Source organism: Macaca fascicularis, chromosome 10, assembly GCF_037993035.2.
Source record: "Macaca fascicularis isolate 582-1 chromosome 10, T2T-MFA8v1.1".
NCBI classification, from domain to species: Eukaryota; Metazoa; Chordata; class Mammalia; order Primates; family Cercopithecidae; genus Macaca; species Macaca fascicularis.
Window position 1 is genome coordinate 20,582,474 of NC_088384.1, and position 20,719 is coordinate 20,603,192.

The 20,719-nt window shown below is 48.1% G+C and overlaps 1 long non-coding RNA gene across 1 annotated transcript; it reads right to left on the minus strand.

The window, feature by feature from the left end:
• Positions 1-353: 353 nt before the first annotated feature.
• Positions 354-20,539, minus strand: LOC135965446 (uncharacterized). The gene is made up of 2 exons (XR_010578384.1): positions 20,395-20,539; positions 354-543 (listed from the first exon to the last, which is right to left on the minus strand). It is a non-coding gene; the product is annotated as an uncharacterized lncRNA (long non-coding RNA).
• Positions 20,540-20,719: the final 180 nt, after the last annotated feature.

Below are 20,719 nucleotides of genomic sequence, written 5' to 3' on the forward strand. Positions count from 1 at the left end.
GGGATATTCTATAAAATGACTGAACAGCATGTGTCAGGGTCATATGAGAAAAAAAGCGAGAGACTGAGGAGCTGTCACAGATTAGGGAAGACTAAGAAGACATTACAACTAAGTGCAATGTAGGACCTTGGATTAGATCAAAAGGAAAACAGCTAAAATTCAAATAAGGTCTGTAGGTTACTGTACCAGTGTTAACTTCCTGGTTCTGATAATTGTACTAAGGTAAGGTAAAATGTTCCTGTCAGAGAAAGCTAGGTGAAGGTATAGGCAATGAAGAGTTTAGGATAACTCTGAACTATTTTTGCAACATTTCTGTAGGTCTAAAATTATTTCAAAATAAAACACCAAAATAACTATAAAATATAATTTATATATGAATTATACCTAAATTTTGAAAACTATAGCTGGGTGTGGTGGTGCATGCCTGTAGTCCCAGCTACTTGGGAGGCTGGGGCTGGAGGGCCGCTTGAGTCCAGGAGTTCAAGGCTGCAATGAGCTATGATTGCACTGCACTTCAGTCTGGGAGGGAGAGCAAGACATCATCTGTAAAAATAAAAAAATAAAAAACCTATAAAATCTTGACAAAATGAGGCATTAATATTTAATTCTTTCGGATGCTGTCTTCTCCACTACCAGTGCTCATCTTTCTCTTCAAATTTGAGACGGTATTTAGAAGTTTTGTATGTTCCAGATGATTCTGGGCTTCAAGGCCCAGCTGGAATGCTACCTCTTTCAAGAAGCTCTAACTGACCACCACAGCTGCACGGCTAGAAATTTTGTCTTCATCCCCTAAATGCCCATGACATTTTTTGTGCACATCTATTACGGCATTTATCATCTCCATAGTGGACATTTATGGTGTTCTCTTCCCAGTTCACCTGCCCAGTTCTGCTTCTTCCTCTTCTGACTCCAACCATGCAGTTCTCATGGGAGCTGCCATGTTGTTACAGACCCCACAGCTGATTGGCCCAGAAGTAGACATCTGACCCAGCTGGACCAATCAGACACCTTTCCTGTTTTTGTGGCAGTTGCTTTCTTTTTTCTTTCTCACTGAAACTGAGTTGTTTAGCCTAAAGCCTCCTTCTTACCTGTTGTATATTAATTTGGGTCTAAAGGTTTCTCCATACATTGTGAACTGTAATCTAACTAGGTATGTAAACAGACCGTAAACTACTCTTGTAACAAGTGGCTAGGTCTCATCCAATCACAGCTGTTGAGTTTCAGCCAATCGCAGGCTGACCACAGTTCAAACAGCATACGAATAATGCCAACCGTAACCAGTCTAGCTGTTTCTGTACCTCACTTCTGTTTTCTGTATGTAACTTTCCTTTTTCTGTCCATAAATGTAATCTGACCCTGTGGCAGCCTCTGAGTTGCTGTGAAGCTATTCTGGTTCTGCAAGGCGCCGGATTTGTGAATTGCTCTTTCTGGGGTTACACTTTGTTAAATTTAATTTGCCTAAAGTGTCCCCTCCGCGCCCCCCAATTAGAGGTAGAGACTCGCTATGTTGCCCAGACTGGACTGAAACTCCTGGGCTCAAGCGATCCTCCCACCTCAGCCTCCCAAGTAGCTGGGACTACAGGCTTTTGCCGTCGTACCAGTTCAGAGTTTTTCTGGTAACATTAGCCACCATGTTCTCTGCCACATGAAGTAACCCTGTCTGTAACTAGAGTGAGAAGACAGCTAACGCACAGAGAGAAGCAGAGACACAGAATGGGGGGGGCGGAGAGAGAGAGAGAGAGAGAGAGAGAAGACAGAGCACATGCAAATGGGCTGATTCCACGTGTTCTTGAAGTTTTCTGTCCTTGCCAAGAGTGGTTGTTTTGTTGATCCCTATTCACTACATAACCCCCAGAATCCAAAAAATCTTCTGGTGAAGCCCTCTTCCAATAAATCTTTTTTTTTTTTTTTTTAATTAAGGTAATTAGAAGAATTTTATGCAGCTCTCATCCCAAGTTGCAATGAGCTACTCTGAGTTATTTGCATACACGTTTTCTCTCTCCTATTCATCTGAGGGTTGCCAAATGCACATCTTAGATACAGTTCTCACTGGTCCAAGGCTAATGAGAAAACTAGGACAACATAGTGAGTCACTTACATAGGTAATTTTTAAAATTGCCAAATTCTGGGATTAGTCCTTGTTACTGGATTTTATGAGATGATGGTAACAGCAGAAAGTAGCAATTTATTTTTCCTTTTAATATTCTTTGACAAATAACAAGACGTTGGCGATTGTGTACCCCAATTTAGGAAAAAACTTTACTGGGACATGAAATCCCAGTGAAGTGCTGGCCAGGTAATGATTCCTCTGGGTCGGGGGCCCCCTCTTGGCTCTCAGCAGAGAGCCTTGTAAATGAGTGAGATGAGCTAATGGCTGTAGAGAGCTGTTCTGGTCTCCTGCGTCTCGTAGGAATACGATCTGATTTAGAACAGTTACAGCTTATTCATTCCCCCAATTCTTTTACGATTTTTAAAGGAGGCTTATTTTTCACTTTTATTTTTATCTTTTTACTTATTTGCAAAATACCCTACTGGTCCTGCAGGGCCCTTCCTTTCAAATTGATCTCACATTTATTTTCTCTTTAATCTGAATCTCCTGTGTAGGTGTGGGAGTTGAGATGAAGTCTCCCATCTGGAAAGGTCGAGGGTCAGCTTGTTGTGGTGGGGAAAGAGCACTGGAGTGGGAGTCAGACAGCACTGTTGTCCACCTATGTCTTCTCCTCTTGCTGGTTGCAAGGCCTCAAGCAACTTGCTTCATTTCTCTGAGCCTCAATTTCCCCATCTGTGACATGGGGATGATATCTAGCCTACCTTTTGCACAGGGCTATTGCAAAGAGTTGAATAAGGCTTTGGTGGCAATTTGGAACTGAAGGAGGCGGCAAGGAGGAACTGAAGGACAGCCGCCCAGTGTTGTGTTATAGAAGCTGCTAGGGGCCAGGTGTGGTGACTCATGCCTGTAATCCCAGCACTTTGGGAAGCTGAGGTGGGTGGATCACTTGAGGTCAGGAGTTCCAGACCAGCCTGGCCAACATGGTGAAACCCCATTTCTACTAAAAATACAAAAATTAGCCCAGTGTGGTTGTGTGTGCCCGTAATTCCAGCTACTCAGGAGGCTGAGGCAGAAGAATTGCTTGAACCTGGGAGGTGGAGGTTGCAGTGAGCCAAGATCACACCACTGTACCCCAGCCTGAGCGGCACAGCAAGACTCCATCACAAAAAAAAAAAAAAAAAAAAAAAAAAAAAGAAGCTGATAGGGTATATTTGAGGGGGAAAAGATTCAGTAAAAGTGGCCGGGCGCGGTGGCTCAAGCCTGTAATCCCAGCACTTTGGGAGGCCGAGACGGGCGGATCACAAGGTCAGGAGATCGAGACCATCCTGGCTAACATGGTGAAACCCCGTCTCTACTAAAAATACAAAAAACTAGCCGGGCGAGGTGGCGGGCGCCTGTAGTCCCAGCTCTTTGGGAGGCTGAGGCAGGAGAATGGCGTAAACCCGGGAGGCGGAGCTTGCAGTGAGCTGAGATCCGGCCACTGCACTCCAGCCTGGGCGACAGAGCGAGACTCTGTCTCAAAAAAAAAAAAAAAAAAAAAAAAAAGATTCAGTAAAAGAAATGGAAATGTAGATAAGTGTGAGGAAGTTGTAAGCACTTCTTAGCTCTGTCTTTTCTTTTTGAGACGGAGTTCACTCTTGTTGCCCAGGGTAAAGTGCAATGGCGTGATCTTGACTCACGGCAACCTCCACCTCCCAGGTTCAAGCAATTCTCCTGCCTCAGCCTCCCGAGTAGCTGGGATTACAGGCATGCGCCACCATGCCCAGCTAATTTTGTATTTTTAGTAGAGACAGGGTTTCTCCATGTTGGTCAGGCTGGTCTCGAACTCCTGACCTCGTGTTCTGCCTGCCTCAGCCTCCCAAAGTGCTGGGATTACAGGTGTGAGCCACTGCGCCCAGCCTCTAGCTCTGTCTCTTACTTGAATGTGATCTCACCCTCTGTGCCTCAGCTTCCTAATTTGGAAATCCAAGTCTCAGAGTCAGGAAGTAACTTTTTGGATACCTTACACTGAGCACTGAAGGTTGCATAAGAGTTGGTTACAGGCCGGGCGCAGGGCCTTGGCCTCCTAAAGTGCTGGGATTACAGCCGTGAGCCCACTGCGCCCAGCCTATTTACTTTTAGAGGCGGAGTCTCACTATGTTGTCTAGGGTGGAATGCAGTGGCTATTCACAATCACAATCCCACCACTGATAGCACAGTTTTGACCTGCTCCATTTCCATCCTGGGCCTGTTCAACCCTCCTTAGACAACCCTGCTTACAGGAGATCACCATACTGAAGCTGAACTTAGCATAGACTCTCGATCAATATAGCACACTACAGCCTAGAACTCTTGGGCTCAAGAATCCCTAGGCTTATCCTCCTGCCTCAGCCTTCCGAGGAGCGGGGACCACAGGGACACACCACTGTTCCTGGCATCATATCTTCTTGACACTAAGAGACCAGGCTCTGAACCACTGTGTTCAAGTTACCCCATTGTGGGGCCTCTGTTCCTGCCCTAGGGGCCTCCCTGACTCAGCAACTGTGGGTGGCCTTGCTTCTGTGCCTGGACAGCAGAGGAGGTGAGAAGCCTTCCAGTTCCTTGAAAACCAAATATGGCCAGACCAGGCCCTCTGAGGCCCGACCCTCAGGCTTGGCCTGCTCCTGCCTGCTCATCTGGGCTGTGGGGCGCTACTCCCTACTCAACCTCCTGGCTCTGCTCCAGGGGGCTCTGGTAGATCTTGTTGGGAAAAGTAGTAAAAGAGAACATAAAATGAGTGTCTCTCATCCATGCTGCAATAATTCCTAGGGACTTTTTTTTTTTTCGCGTGCATTTAGCTGTAAAATTCATAACAGAGGATGATTTCAATCCATCGACCTCTGGGTTATGGGCCCAGCATGCTTCCGCTGCGCCACTCTGCTGACTAGTACTGCAATAATTCCTAATTCTAAGACTTTACTCATGTAATTTGGTCCACGGAGTACTTCTCTAATCAATGCTTAATGTGTCTTTGGTGGCCAGTGTGAGGTATCAGGAGGAGTTACTTCATAACTGTGAGACCTGCAGTAAGTCACTCATCTCATCCATCCATCCATCCATCCATCCATCCACCCACCCATTGGGCACCTATCTGTGCCAAGCACATTACATACAGACTCTTCTTCCAGACTGGAAACTCCATGAGAATTGCAGACCAGGTGTCAAAAGATAATTATTCAGGGCAGGCATGGTGGCTCATGCCTGTAATCCCAGCACTTTGCGAGGCTGAAGTGGGTGCATCACATGAGGTCAGGAGTTTGAGACCAGTCTGGTCAACGTGGTGAAACTCTGTCTCTACTAACAATACAAAAATTAGCCAGGCGTGGTGGCGTGCACCTGTAACCCCAGCCACTTTGGAGGCTGAGGCAGAAGAATCACTTGAATCCAGGAGGTAGAGGTTGCAGTGAGCCAAGATCGTGCCAGTGCACTCCAGCCTAGGCAACAGAGTTAGACTCTATCTTAAAAAAAAGAAACAAAAAGATAATTATTCAATCAATATCAATGGGTGGTATAGTCTCAATGTGTCTCCTCCAATTTATATGTTGAAATGTAATTGTAATGTGGTGATATTAAGAGGTGGGGCTTTTGGGGGCTATCACTTAATGAGGCTCCATCCTTATAAATGGGATTAGTGCCCTTATAAAAGAAGCCTGAGGGAGTTTGTTCACCCCTTCTACCATGTAAGGACACATAGAAGGCGTCATCTACGAGGAACAGACCCTCATTGACACCCAATCTACTGACACGTTGTTCTTAGACTTCCTGGCCTCCAGAACTATGAGCAACATATTTCTGTTGTTTATATATTACTGAGTCTGAGGTATTTTGTTATAACAACAGGAATAGGCTAAGTAAGACAATGAACCAATGGGCCAAGGCTTGTCCTTACTACAGACCTGGTAAGGCTGTTATCATTATCACCCCCATTTCACAGTTGAGAAGCCTGACACTCAGAGAGGGGAAGTATAAAGAACATACAGCCAGAGATGAGTGGAGCTGAGACTTGGCCAAGTTCTTAACCACTGGCGGTTCTGCCCCACTCCTAACAGAGGGAGGAACTATGCAGAGGGGCAGGCCCTGGAGGAGGACAGGGACCATTTCTCCTTCAGGTCTTGGCTTCCTTGGCAGGAAGCGGATTAATTCTTTCTCTTGTCTCCCTCCTAACCAAGCCTTTGACGGTGCCCATCCCAGCTCAGAGTCTGCAAAGTCCTTTTCAAGGTTTCCAGAGCCCTCCTCTCAGCCCTGTAGAGGATTCAGGGCAGGGGGGCCCTTCCCCGTGGTTCAGATGGGAGAATTGAGGCCTCCGTACTGCCCACAGTCACACACCATATTAGGGGCCTGGAATCTCATGCTTCAAGAGACTGAGCATAGAACTGGCTGCTAGAGGCCGGGTGTGGTGGCTCAAGCCTGTAATCCCAGCACTTTGGGAGGCTGAGATGGGCGGATCACAAGGTCAGGAGATTGAGACCATCCTGGCTAACATGGTGAAACCCTGTCTCTACTAAAAAATACAAAAAACTAGCCAGGCGAGGTGGCGGGCGCCTGTAGTCCCAGCTACTCGGGAGGCTGAGGCAGGAGAATGGCGTAAACCTGGGAGGCAGAGCTTGCAGTGAGCTGAGATTCGGCCACTGCACTCCAGCCTGGGCGACAGAGCGAGATCCGTCTCAAAAAAAAAAAAAAAAAAAAAGAACTGGCTGCTAGATATTTCCTGTAGGTGTGGTATGAAGCGCTTAGAGTCTGACGGGTCGTAGCTCTGCCACTTACAAGTTATGCAGCCTTAGAGGAATCACTTCACCGCGCTGAACCGCAGACTTCTCCCCTGAGTAATAAGGACAGTGCTAGTACCTATTTGAGAGATGTTGGGAGGAAGAAATGAAAAAACGCTTGTGAAGCACTTAGCATAGTACCGGGAACACAGTGAGTGCTCCAACAATGAGGCTATTATGGTACTAAGTGCCTAAAATAGAACATCAGACTGGTATGAGTATCCATGCTGAGGGTAATATTAGCTAATGTTTCTCTTTTTTTGAGACAGAATCTCGCTCTGTTGCCCAGGCTGGAGTGTAATGGCCCGATGTCAGCTCACTTCAACCTCCATTTCCCAGGTTCAAGCAATTCTCCCGTCTCAGCCTCCCATGTAGCTGGGATTACAGACACAAACCACCGCACCTAGCTAATTTTTGTATTTTTGGTAGAGACAGGGTTTCACTGTGTTGGCCAGGCTGGTCTCCAATTCCTGGCCTCGAGTGATCCATCCTCCTTGGCCTCCCAAAGTGTTGGGACTATAGACGTGAGCCACTGTGCCTGGCCAGCTAACGTCTTTTTTATTGCTACTATGTACCAGACACATTCATCTGGATAATATCCCTATAACTTAGTGCCATTTTACAGATGTGATAGCTAAGGCTTGAAATTTACTTGCCCTAGCTCCTTGCCCAGCAAGAGGAAGAGTCTGGGCCTGAACCTGAGTCTAAGTCCATGATCTCAGGAGCTCTGATCCACTGTCCTGGATTCTCCAACTCCATCATGCTGAAGCCCAGAGAGGAAAAGGGAGTTTCTCAGGGCCCCATGGCAGGTGGGGGTAGGGCAGACCACATTGGGGAGGCTTTTTTTCTTCCTGGCAGCTCTGCATGGGTCTGGATAATTCTCCAGCTTTAGGATTAAGGCAGAGCCTGACTAGCACATTCACAGTCCTCTGGAAGAATCCGGGGATTGGTTCTTAGTCTCAGGCCAGTTAGCAGATTCTATTTCCACTCCCCCCGCCCAAGCTTTAATGACACCTTCAGCCCCTACTCTACTCTGTGACTGCCCATTCCCCACCCCCAGCTTTAATGCATGGGGGCCCCCCTTTTTAATCAGCTGAACCTTTGGCCAAAGAAAACTAATCGGTGCCCGCAAAACCAGCCAGCTGCCCTGGAATGTTGGAGGGGGGTCATCAAGCTGTTTGTGAGCTGCTGGCAGAGAAATGTGAACAGCTACCTTTTTTGGGGAAAGTCAGAACATCATCTGTGGGAAAAGATCCAGGGCAGGCCAGCTCAGAGGCTTGGGCCTCAGTTTCCCATATTCATCACCATGGCATGTATGCGGGATGAATAACTTCAGTTAAAGATTTAAGAACTATTGTTTGGGTGCTTGCTACGTGCCAGGTACTGCACTGGCTGCTGGGGACACATTGGAAACAGAGTTAAGCCCTGTCCTTGGGGGCTGACATTCTAGCAGAAGGCAGTCGCTCAGTAAGTGTCCCAACAGGCTAGAGGCAGGTGCCTCAGGTCCATGAGACCTGATCAACACACTTGTGGCTGGATAGGTTTCAGAATTCTTTTTTTTTTTTTTTTTGATCCAGGGTCTCAATCTGTTATTCAGGCTAGAGTGCAGTGGCACAGTCATGGCTCACTGCAACCTCAAACTCCTGGGCTCAAGTGATCCTCCTGCCTTGGCCTCCCGAAGTGCTGGGATTACAGGCATGAACCACTGCTCCCAGCCTGAGAATTCAGGATTTTTTTTAGACTTTAAAATGTGATCCAGTGGAGTCTGGATCCATCCATCTCCAATGAAACATATGAATATTTCTGTAGCTCGAATTGTGAGTATTGACTCTAAGTGAAATGAACAGATTGCACAGCCTCAGTCAATCCAGGTCAGATATTGCTCCTGAATAAGTTTTCACTAAGTGTGCAGAAAAGCCTTTGGTTGTCTGAATTTTCTGGACTTGGAGCTGCAGGTATGAGACTGAGGGCCTGATTCCTCTTCCCATTGTACAGATAAGAAAACTGAGACACTAAGACTCGGGACCAGACAGTCACCTATCTCAGGCTCCCGAGCAAGCAAAACATGAGGTGGGTGGGAATGCAGGTCTTGGTGTCTCCAGATTGAGGGCTTGCCACTAACTGGGACTGTGCCTCAGAGAGAAGCAGGGACTGGGTGGAGAAGGCCCCTTGACCAAACCTTGGCCCAGCAGCCAGTTCTGCCAGGAAGGAGTTAAACACTAGCTGGGCCCCTGCCAGGCCTCTGCACCACGGCTCCTCACAGGGCCTGCCTGTCTGGGGCCTGTTTACCAGGCTGTGCTTGCATCACCGGCTCTGGCTCTGATGTGCAGTGCAAACACATTCACATTCTTGGGTCATGAGAAATGCACAATTGTGGTGACATCATGCCCAGCGAGGAGGCTTTCGACAGCCTCTTTCCCGCCCTAAGTCAAAGCTGTTTAATTAGTTCCCTTTAACTGGAACTCTCTCTTCTCGTAAAAACCGACTGGAGATACTGACCCAGTGCGGATGACGGGGATTGGAGTGTTGTGTGTTTCTGTGTGTGTGTGTTTTAAGGGATAAAAATAGCCTATCTGGGACTCCTTTTGGGGTATTTGTGAGTATTAATGCACCAGTGTTTATATTAAATCTATGTCACACTGGATATTTTCGTCCAAATTTGGGGCTTGGAGATGGAACAAGAGAAACCACCCATATCTTTTTGGTTCCCTCTAGGTTTTCCTTTTGGGAGGGAGACACATAGTCCAAGTAACAGGGCCCTCGGAGACAATTTAGATCAATCCCTCATTATACAGCCAAGGAAAAGGAGGCCCAGAGAAGGAAGGGCCTTGCCTGAGGTCACGTAGTGAGGCTCCCAGTTCCCATACCCCTGGGATGTATTTTGCAGCACGCCCCTCAGCCCCCATTTCAGCTTTATGAGCTGTTTTTCAGGGTGTTGGAAAGAGAAGTGCTCCTGGCTAGAGTTTCCTGGCTATGTTTTGAGATGAAGAATGAACATACCAGCTTGGGCAATATAGGGAGACCCCGTCTCTACAAAAATATTGTAAAAATCAGCTGGGCATGGTAGTGCGTGCCCATGGTCCTGGCTACTCAGGAGGCTGAGGTAGGAAGATCACCTGAGTTTGGGAGGTTGAGGCTGCAGTGAGCTGTGATTGGCTATTGCACTCCAGCCTGGGAGACAGAGTGAGACCCCATCTCCAAAAAAAAAAAAAAAAAATGCGGGGCAGGGGCCAGGCACAGTGGTTCACACAAGTGATCCCAGCTCTTTGGGAGGCTGAGGCAGGCGGATCACTTGAGGTCAGAAGTTTGAGACCAGCCTGGCTAACATGGTGAAACCCCATCTCTATTAAAAATACAAAAATTAGCTGGATGTGGTGGCGGGCGCCTGTAATCCCAGCTACTCAGGAGACTGAGGCAGGGGAATTGCTTGAACTCTGGAGTTAGAGGTTGCAGTGAGCCGAGATGGTGTCACTGCACTCCAGCCTGGGCGACAGAGCAAGACTCTGTCTCAAAACAAAAAAAAAATGTGGACACTTTTTTTGTGGTGGTGATGGTGGAGTCTATATGTGGTGTTGGGGTGGCAGCAGGGAATAAGAAAACAAGAGACCTCAACCTCCCCAATCTCCTGTCTTTCTTTTTTTGAGACAAGGTATTGCTCTGTTGCCCAGGTTGGACTGCAGGGTATGACTATATCACTCTGTTGCCCAGGCTGGAGAGCAGTGGTGTGATTACAGCCCACTGCAGCTTTGACCTCCCAGGCTCAGGTGATGCTCCCACCTTGGCCTCCAGAGTAGCTGGGACTATAGGCATGTCCCACCACACCCAGCTATTTTTTGTGCTTTTAGTACAGACTGGGTTTTGCCACATTGCCCAGGCTGGTCTCCAACTCCTGGACTCAAGTGATCTGCCCATCTCGGCCTCCCAACGTGTTAGGATTACAGGTCTGAGCCACTGTGCCTGGCCACCTCCTCTTTTTCTGTCCCAATGACTTGCCTCTCCTCCCCAGATCACCCTAGGTCTTCTTTTGTTTCTCTTTCCAAAGAAGTCCCCGTCCTTGCTGACTTCCTGCAATGGCTGCTGAAGCTTGTTTCTCACTTAGGGATACTAAATTGAGCCAATATAAATGTAGGATACCCAGTTGAATTTGAGTTCAGATAAACAACGTTTTAGTTTACGTCCCATGGAGTATCAGGATATACATTTATCGAGTAACCCTATTTTCTTCCTCCTGCATCATCCTGACTGTGGCAGATACTCTTGACTGCCTCCCCATTAACCTTCCTTCTCCTTCCTTGATAACTGAGCCCTGATTTCTGTCTGTGGTGCCAGTGTGTCCCAGTTGGTGAACTGTGATTGGTCTTAGCTAGTCATGACAATCCTGTTCTCTGTTGTTTTCCCTAACTCCCTTGTAGTAAGAAATGATCTGATGGTTATTATTATTATTATTTTTATAGAGACAGGGTCTCACTCTGTTGCCCAGGCTGGAGTGCAGTGATGTGATCATAGCTCATGGCAGCCTTGAACTTGTGGCTGAGATCCTCCCATCTCAGCCTCCCCAGTAGATGAGACAACAGGTGCATGCCACCACACCTGGCTAATTAAAAAAAAAAAAATGTGTAGAGATGGGATCTCACTATGTCCCATCTGATCAGCCCAGGCTGATCTCAAATTCCTAGCCTCAAGTGAGCCTCCTGCCTTGGCCTCCCAAAGTGCTAGGATTACAGGCATGAGCCACTGGGCCCAGCAGATCTGATGGTTTTAAGTTATGCCTGCAAGTTCCTTGACATCTCTCCTTTCAGAAGGTGGAGACTCATCCCTTCCCCTTGAAAGTAGGCTGGACTTAGTGATTCATTTCAAAGAGTGACTTCTGAGGGCAGCTCATAAAAACCATTGTTGCTTCTGCCTTGCTCTCTTAAATTACTCATTCTAGGGGAAGCCTGATGCCATGTTGTAAGGATACTCAGTAGCCCTATGGAGAGGCCTGCATGGGGAGAAACTAAGTCCTCCCATCAACAGCTAGCCCCAGCTTGCCAGGCATGTGAGTGAGCGACCTTAAAAGTGGCTCTAGACCCAGGCAAGCCTTTGAATGACTGCAGCGTGGGCCAACATTCTGACAACAGCATAAACAAGAAATATGCCTGTATTAATATTTTTATTTTCTTTCTTTTTTTCTCTCTCTCTTTTCTTTCTTTCTTTTTCTTTCTTTTCTTTATTTCCTTTCTTCCTCTTTCTTCCTGTCTTCCTTCTTTTCTTTTCCTTCCCTCCCTCCCTTCCTTCCTTTCTTCCTTCCTTCCTTCTTTCCTTCCTTCCTCCCTCCCTTCCTTCCTCTCTTTCTCTCTTCCTCTCTTCTTTCTTTCTTTTTCTTTTGTTTTTTTTGAGATGGAGTCTCACTCTGTCACCTAGGTTGGAGTGCAGTGACACAATCTCGGCTCACTGCAACCTCTGCCTCCTGGATTCAAGCGATTCTCCTGCCTCAGCCTCCTGAGTAGCTGGGATTACAGGCGTGTGCCACCACGCCCAGCTAATTTTTGTATTTTTAGTAGAGATGGGGTTTAACCATATTGGTCAGGCTGGTCTCGAACTCCTGACCTCGTGGCCTGCCTGCCTCAGCCTCCCAAAGTGCTGGGATTATAGGTGTGAGCCACCGTGCACAGTTTCTTCTTCTTCTTTTTTTTTTTTTTTAGAGACAGGGTCTTGCTCTGTTGCCCAGCCTGGAGTGCAGTGGCATGATCATGGTTCACTGCACTCTGGAACTCTGGGGCTCAAGTGAGCCTTCTTTCATCCTCCTGAGTAGCTGGGACTATAGGCATGCACCTCCATGCCTGGCAACAGAGTCTCTCTCTGTTACCCAGGTTGGGGTGCAGTAGCACAATCTCGGCTCACTGCAACCTCCACCTCCCAAGTTCAGGTGATTCTTGTGCCTCAGCCTCCCGAGTAGCTGGAATTACAGATGTACACCATTAGGCCTGGCTAATTTTTGTATTTTTAGTAGAGATGGGGTTTCGCCATGTTGGCCAGGCTGGTCGTGAACTCCCAGCCTCAGGTGATCTGCCTGCCTCGGCCTCCCAAAGTGCTGGGATTACACGTGTTAGCCACTGCACCCACTCCCATGCCTGGCTAATTTAAAAACATTTTTCTTTTTTTTTTTGAGACCGAGTTTTCGCTCTTGTCACCCAGGCTTGTGTGCAGTGGCACAATCTCAGCTCACTACAACCTCCACCTCCAGTTCAAGCAATACTCCTGCCTCAGCCTCCCAAGTAGCTGGGATTACAGGCACCTGCCACCATGCCTGATAATTTTTTTTTTTTTTGAGACAGAGTCTCGCTGTGTTGCCAGTGGTGTGATTTTGGCTCACTGCAACCTCCGCCTCCCAGGTTCAAGCGATTCTCATGCCTTAGTCTCCCTATTTGCTGGGACTACAGGCGCGTGCCACCACGCCCAGCTACTTGTTGTATTTTTAGTACAGACGGTGTTTCACCATGTTGGCCAGGATGGTCTTGATCTTTTGACTTCATGATCTGCCCACCTCAGCCTCCCAAAGTGCTGGGATTACAGGCGTGAGCCACTGTACCCAGCCTAAAAATATTTTGTAGAGATAGGGGTCTCCTTATGTTGTCCGGACTGGTCTTGAACTCCCAGGCTCAAGTGGTCTTCCTGCCTCAACCTCCCAAAGTGTGCTGGGATTAGAGATGTGAGCCACTGCCCCTCATCATTTTTCATTTTCTTCGAGTGTGCGTGTTTCCGTGTGTGTGTTTTAAGGGATAAAAACAGCCCATCTGGGACTTCTTTTGGGGTGTGAGTATTAATGCACCACTGTTTATATTAAATATATGTCACACTGGACATTTTCTCATATTTTATGTTGTTTTTGACATATTTAAGGGAGGGCTTGCCGACTGGAAAGAGACTGCTGCTTTTAGGGGTAGGTAATTTCTAGAGACAGTGAACAACTTGTCAGTGAGCCCACGTTTTATACACAAACCAATGAATTTCAAGTCCATACCCTCAACCTCCTTTATCCAATTCTCATATACCCTGCCCTAAATCAGTCTAGGGCCAGGTACCGGACAACTAGGGACAGCCCCTATTCCCCACAGCTATCTGGAATGATTCAAACTAGGCAGTCCTAAACTGTTTACCACACCCTGCTTTGCCTTTCCCGTGGAAACCACAATAAACCTGTGGCTATGCCTTCTCCTTATTCCTTTCTGCCTTTCTACTGATGCTAGTGCTTCTCCTTGTGGCCCCACCTGGCATGCTATACCTCTGATTTTACAGAACTGTAAGTCCGTAAACCCCGTCTCTACTAAAAATACAAAAATTAGCTGGGCATGGTGGCGTGCACCTGTAGTCTCAGCTACTCCAGAGGCTGAGGCAGGAGAATCGCTTGAACCTGGAAGGTAGAGGTTGTAGTGAGCCGAGATCGCAGCACGCCACTCCAGCCTGGAGACAGAGCGGGACTCCATCTCAAAACAAACAAACAAACAAACAAACAAACAAACAAACAAGAAACCCAATAAAAAAAAAAAAAAACAAACAAAAACCTGGCCACAAATCAACTCAGAGATTCTGAGCTAGAATCACCTAACTAAGCCATTCCCAATACCTGACCCACAGAAAGTTTGAGATAGTAATCCCAGCCTCCCAAAGTGCTGGGATTACAGGTGTGAGCCATTGTGCAAAGCCAGAATGTAGCAATTCTAAGATACCCCAGAGCACATTTATTCTGTTATCTCTGTACTTCATAGATGGTAATCTAAGGCCCTAGGGTGGGGAAGGCACAGCCTAGAATAGCATAGGAGACCAGTGGCAGAGTGGAGATTAGAATCCAGAACTTTGAACTTTCCCTTTCTCTAGGCTGTGAGGAAGGCAGTGTGGATTCCCTAGGACCACCCAAACATTTCCTTTCAGGAAGCGATTCTTGACCCAACGCTGCTACCAGCTCCCCCTGGGTCAGGAAGCTCTGCCTGCCCAGGATTTCCTGTGTGTGGGAAAGAAACAGGAAGAGTAGATAAATCCTCCAAGGCTTTTTCTCCCAAGTGTGTGAGGTCCTCTCCCTGGTAAGTCTGCAGCAGTTCTAGCCAAGATGATCAACCCATTGACATGTGTTTTGTGTGTTTCTAAACAGTAATAAAAAAGAATGAAGGAGGCCGAGGCAGGCAGATCACAAGGTCAGGAGATCGAGACCATCCTGGCTAACACGGTGAAACCCCATCTCTACTAAAAATACGAAAAATGAGCCGGGCGTGGTGGCGGGCACCTGTAGTCCAGCTACTCGGGAGGCTGAGGCAGGAGAATGGCGAGAACCTGGGAGGCGGAGCTTGCAGTGAGCTAAGATCGCGCCACTGCACTCCAGCCTGGGCGACAGAGTGAGACTCCATCTCAAAAAAGAAAGAAAGAAAAAAAAAAGAATGATTGGCAAGTCACAGTGGCTGTCACCTGTGACCTCAGTATTTTGGAAGGCCAAGGTGAGCCGATCGCTTGAGCCCAGGAGTTTGAGACCAGCCTGGGCAACACAGTGAGACCCCATCTGTACAAAAAATACAAAAAATTAGCCAGGTGTGGTGGCGCGCGGCTGTAGTCCCAGGTACCTGAAAGGCTGAGATGGGAGGGTTGTTTTAGCCCGGGAAGTCGAGGTTTCAGTGAGGCAAATCGCACCACTGCACTCCAGCCTCAATAACAGAGTGAGACCCTGTCTCAAAAAAAAAAAAAAAAAAAAAAAAAAAAAGAAAGAATGATTGTGTGTGCATGAAGCACAAGACAGGAGGTAGGGGAGAAGAGTCCACGTCACTGTCCCTTGTCCCCGCTGTTGGGGAGCTGCCTTTGTTTGGGTCCTCCCATAAGCAGGCCCTAAGACAAGTATTTAAGTTCAAGTGATCTGTCTGGGAGGTGGTCCCAGGGAATCCCCTGCAGGGGAGTGGGGATGGGGAAAGGAAAGCAGCCAATAAATTCAATAAATAAATTGAAAGCATACCGCAATAGGCAACTGCAGCTCAACCCCACTAGGGAAAGCTCAGAGACATTCATCCCAACCAAGGAGCAAGGCAGCTGGAGTATCTAGCCACCAACATCTCATCTTTCACTGGTTGAGGGATGCTTCTGGAACTCAGCCTTCCTGCTTGCCCGAGGAGAGGCCCAAGTGTGCTCCCGAGGTCAGAACAACACAGTCAAGCAGTTACATTCACAGTAAGAAGCCTTTGACGGGTAGAAGTATCATCAGGGGCATATGGGTGGTATCTGCTCCAGAGGCTGACCACTAATGAGTTTTCCATCCACAGGAAAAGGCAGACAGAGGCCCAGGAGACACGCCTTCCCCTCCCTGAGTAGGGTTATAGAGGCCATGTGGAGTGCATAGTGGGCCTTTTGCCTGTCCAGGCCCCCATCACCCCTTTCTTCTCATTTTGAGGAACCACCTTACCCCACTGTGGTCCACATCCTCCTCTTCAACACTGTACTAGACCGCATTTCCCAGCCTACCTTGCTGTTAGGGGACCATGTGACTGATTCCAGCCAATGAAATGTGAGCAGAAGGGACATGTGCTGTTTTCAGGCTTGGTCCATAAAAACCAACCACTCACTTCCTTTTGCTTTTTCTCGCTTTTTAATTTTTTTTTGAGACAGGGTCCCACTCTGTTACCCAGGCTGGAGTGCAGTGGCATGATCATGGCTCACTGCAGCCTCCACCTCCTGGGCTCAAGTGATCATCCCAGCCTCAGCCTCTTGAGTAGCTGGGACAACAGGTATACACCACCACACCTGCCTAATTTTTTATTCTTTATTTTTTTTTGTAGAGACAAGGTCCCACTATGTTTTTTAGGCTGGTCTCAAACTCCTGTGCTCCAGCAATCCTCCTGCCTTGGCCTTCCAAATAGTTGGGATTATAAGCGTGAGCCACTGTGCCTGTCTCACTTTTTAGAATGTCTTCAATGGTGCTTTGGAGGAAGACAATATCATGTGACTACACAAATCACTATTGTCAGTTGGGAGTTAGCTCTGAGAGGAAAAGTTTAGGGTGTCTTGAGCACTTTGACTTGAGATCCAGGCAAAGGAAGTCATGGGCAAAGGCCCTGAGGCAGGAAGGAGGAGTCTGAAGTGGGCCATGGTGACTGAAGGTTATAAGTGAGGCTGAATGGCCTGAGAGGAAGGCACATGATCTTGATGTAAAACTCACAGGTGTGTGTATTAGTCTGTTTTCACGCTGCTGATAAAAACATACTAAGGCTGGGAATAAAAAGAGGTTTAATTGGACTTACAGTTCCACGTGGTTGGGGAGGCCTCACAATCATGGTGGAAGGTGAAAGGCGCTTCATACATGGTAGCAGCAAGAGGAATGAGGAAGAAGCAAAAGCAGAAACCCCTGATAAACCCATCAGATCTCATGAGACTTATTCACTATCACGAGAATAGCATGGGAAAGACCGGCCCCCATGATTCAATTACCTCCCCCTGGGTCCCTCCCACAACACATGGGAATTCTGGGAGATACAATTCAAGTTGAGATTTGGGTGGGGACACAGCCAAACAATATCAGTGTGTGAGGAGTTAGATGGATATGGGCTGGACACTGCCCCGGCACCATTCTTCCTCTTTCTGGGGACAGAGAGCCAGTTTGAGAAACCAGATTATAACCAGGAGGGGCTGAGCCTAGAAATTCAACAGAATTTTGGTATATATGTGGCTTGCAGGGACATGGAATTCAGTGGTCCCCATGCCTGGCGCCCCCTGCTCTGGTCTATAGTGGGGGAAGGGCTTTTCTGTCTTCCAGACACAGCTCAGTCTCACCTCATTCTCAGGTCATGTGACCTGAATTTGATGGGTTTTCAAATCGTGTGCCCCGACCATCTTGTGTATGGGCTGGGTACCTCTCATCCCACACAAGTGACTTTCCAGGTCAGGTGCTGTGGCTCACACCTGTAATTCCAGCACTTTGGGAGGCCGAGACGGGGAGATCACCTGAAGTTGGGAGTTCGAGATCAGCCTGGCCAACATGGTGAAACCCTGTCTCTACTAAAAGTGCAAAAATTAGCTGGGCATGGTGGTGCAAGCCTGCAATTCCAGCTACTTGGGAGGCTGAGGCTATGAGAATTGCTTGAAACGGGAGGCAGAGGGGGTTCAAGTGATGGCACAGTGAGCCGAGATCGCGCAACTGTACTCCAGCTTGGGTGACACAGAGAGACTCTGTCTCAAAACAAACAAACAAAACAAATGACTTTCCAATATCTGTGCAATAGGCTCTTCTTGAGGGCTAGCCTGGGAGCCTTGCTCCGTGGTGTTGTTAAACCTCAAGTAACTGACTTAATATTGAACTGCTGGGCCAGAGCTGCAAGCCTGACCTCAGGGGCTGCCTTTCTCCTGCCCCACCCCCTCCCCTGAAGCAGTGTCCTCTGGGGAAATGCAGCTGACCCAGCTGCATCCGTGGGAAGGCCTGGCCCCCACACTTCACCTTCTCAGCCCTGCCTCTCGGCCACAGGAAATGACCCTCTTAGCGGCCACGAGCTGTGATCCAGAGGACAATGACAGAGGGACGGAAGCCCCGTTTGTCCCAGCTAACTTGTTCCCTTGGGTGGGTGCCAGCTGCTGGAAACAAAAAACTGAAGATTCAGTGGAAAACATATTTTTTACAAAACAAACAAACAACCCTGCGGGCTTTAGCCAACTTCTGAGGCTGGGGGGGGGGGGGGGCGGGGGTGGTTTTCTTTACTTGCTTGTGTGTGTGTGTGTTTAAAACACAGATAAGGCTCAGAGAATCAAATAATGTAAAGCTTGGAAGAAGGCCGGGGATCCCACCCAAGCAGCAGAGCCCCCCTGTGGTGTCTGTCTTCACACGGCTGGGCCCCACCTCTCCACACCACTGTTCATCATGTCACTTGGCTCTGACCACTGCCTCCACCCCACCTCCATTCACCACCCAGAAGTCAGAAAGCTCTGCTCAAACCCAAATCAAGTCACCCTTCCAGGGCTCTGCAGGCCACCTGTCTCAGTCTTCAGGTCTCCAGCGCAAATGCCACCTCCTCCAAAGGGCTTCCCTGACCATTCCATATGAAACAGCACCTCTCAGTCTCTCTCTCTCTCCCGTAGCACTTGTAACTCTTACTATATTTGGAATGATCTGCTTTGTTTCCACGTGCCAGGCACATAGTAGCTACTCAATAAATGTTTGTCGACTGACACTGTTTCTCAGTGTTTGCTGCATTCAGATCAAAACTGGCTTAGAAAATCCATATTCCATTGTATTTCAATAAACATTATTGGCCACAAACTGAGTGCTAGGGACCAGAGGGAAGTTAGTTGGGATTCATTCATTCACTCACTCACTCATTCATTCATGAGAAGGGTAGAACCCACAGTAAATGGTGACCCAGCCAGGGGGTGCAGAGAACCAGGAAAGCTTTAGGTGGGAGGGGTTGTTGGTCGGTTTTCCCCTATGAAAGTGGGGTTTGAAGGTGTGAGCAAGAAAGTGTTTGGAAAAACAAGAAAACCTTGGGGTGTGGAATTTAATTTATTCCCACTTAGGACCCCCAGGGAGGGCAGAGACCCGATTTTATCTGGGGCTGCAGAGAGGGCACTATCCATGTGCTTGTTGAAGGAATTGAGGGATGAGGGATGGTCAGGTAGTGTATGAAGTTTATGACTGTTCAGGAGGTTGCTGTGAAGTCCTGAATGCCAGGCTATGCAGTCTGGATTTCCATATACAGGCAACAGAGTCTAATCAAAATAAGGATTTTGGGGCTGGGTGTGGTGGCTCATGCCTGTAATCCTAACACTTTGGGAGGCTGAGGCAGGAGGATCGCTTGAGCTCAGGAGTTCAAGATCAGCCTGGACAACATAGTGAGACGTAGTCTCTAATAAAAAAAAAAAAAAAACTAGCCAGGTGTGGTGGTGCATGCCTGTAGTCCTAACTACTGGGGAGGCTGAGGCAGGAGGACCATTTGAGCCTGGGAGGTCGAGGCTGCAAAGATGTGTGATTGAGCCACTGTACTCCAGCCTGGGTGACAAAGTGAGACCCTGCTTCAAAAAAAGAACAAACCGGTTGCCAGGCACGGTGGCTCATGCCTGTAATCCTAGCACTTTGGGAGGTCGAGGCGGGTGGATCACCTGAGGTCAGGAGTTCAAGACCAGCCTGAGCTACATAGTGAAGCCCTGTGTCTACTAAAAATACAAAAAATTAGCCAGGCATAGTGGTGTGTGCCTGTAATCCCAGCTACTTGGGAGGCTGACGTAGGAGAATTGCTTGAACCTGGGAGGTGGAGCTTGCAGTGAGCCGAGATTGTGCCCCTCATTCCAGCCTGGGTGACAGAGCAAGACTCCGTCTCAATAATAATAATAATAATAAAATAATAATGATGTGCAAAGCCTGTTTGAAGTGCCTGAATGTCACTGACTCCTGAACTCCAGTTCACTAGCTACATCAGAGTATCCCAGCCCCGTCCTAGAAGAGTCTGATTCTCCGTAAGTTGGAGTTGGGGCCTGGCCATCTGCCATTTTCACACACTTGCCAGATATCCTTGCCATTCACTAGGTTTGGTGACCACTGAGGCTCAGAGAGGTGAAGGCACTTACCCAAAGTCTGTAGGTGGTGGGGGTGGGGGCAGAGGCCGGTGTTTGAACCTGGTTGGCCTGGCCCTCCACATTCACCAGCTTCACTTCAGCCTCCCCCTGGAATGGCTCCTTTCTCCACATTATTTTCCCCTGGATGCAGGAATCTGGGCTGTGGCTGAGCCTGCCTGCCCTGTCCTCTCTTCCCATCCCCACCCCCAGCCTCAAAGGTCAGATACCTCCCAGCCTCCCTCGGTCATGTCCATTTATGGCTCTGTTGTTCCAAAATGTGGCCAAATTTATAAACTCCCCTTTCCTGGAGACACGAAACAATTTGTGCAGAGTGCAG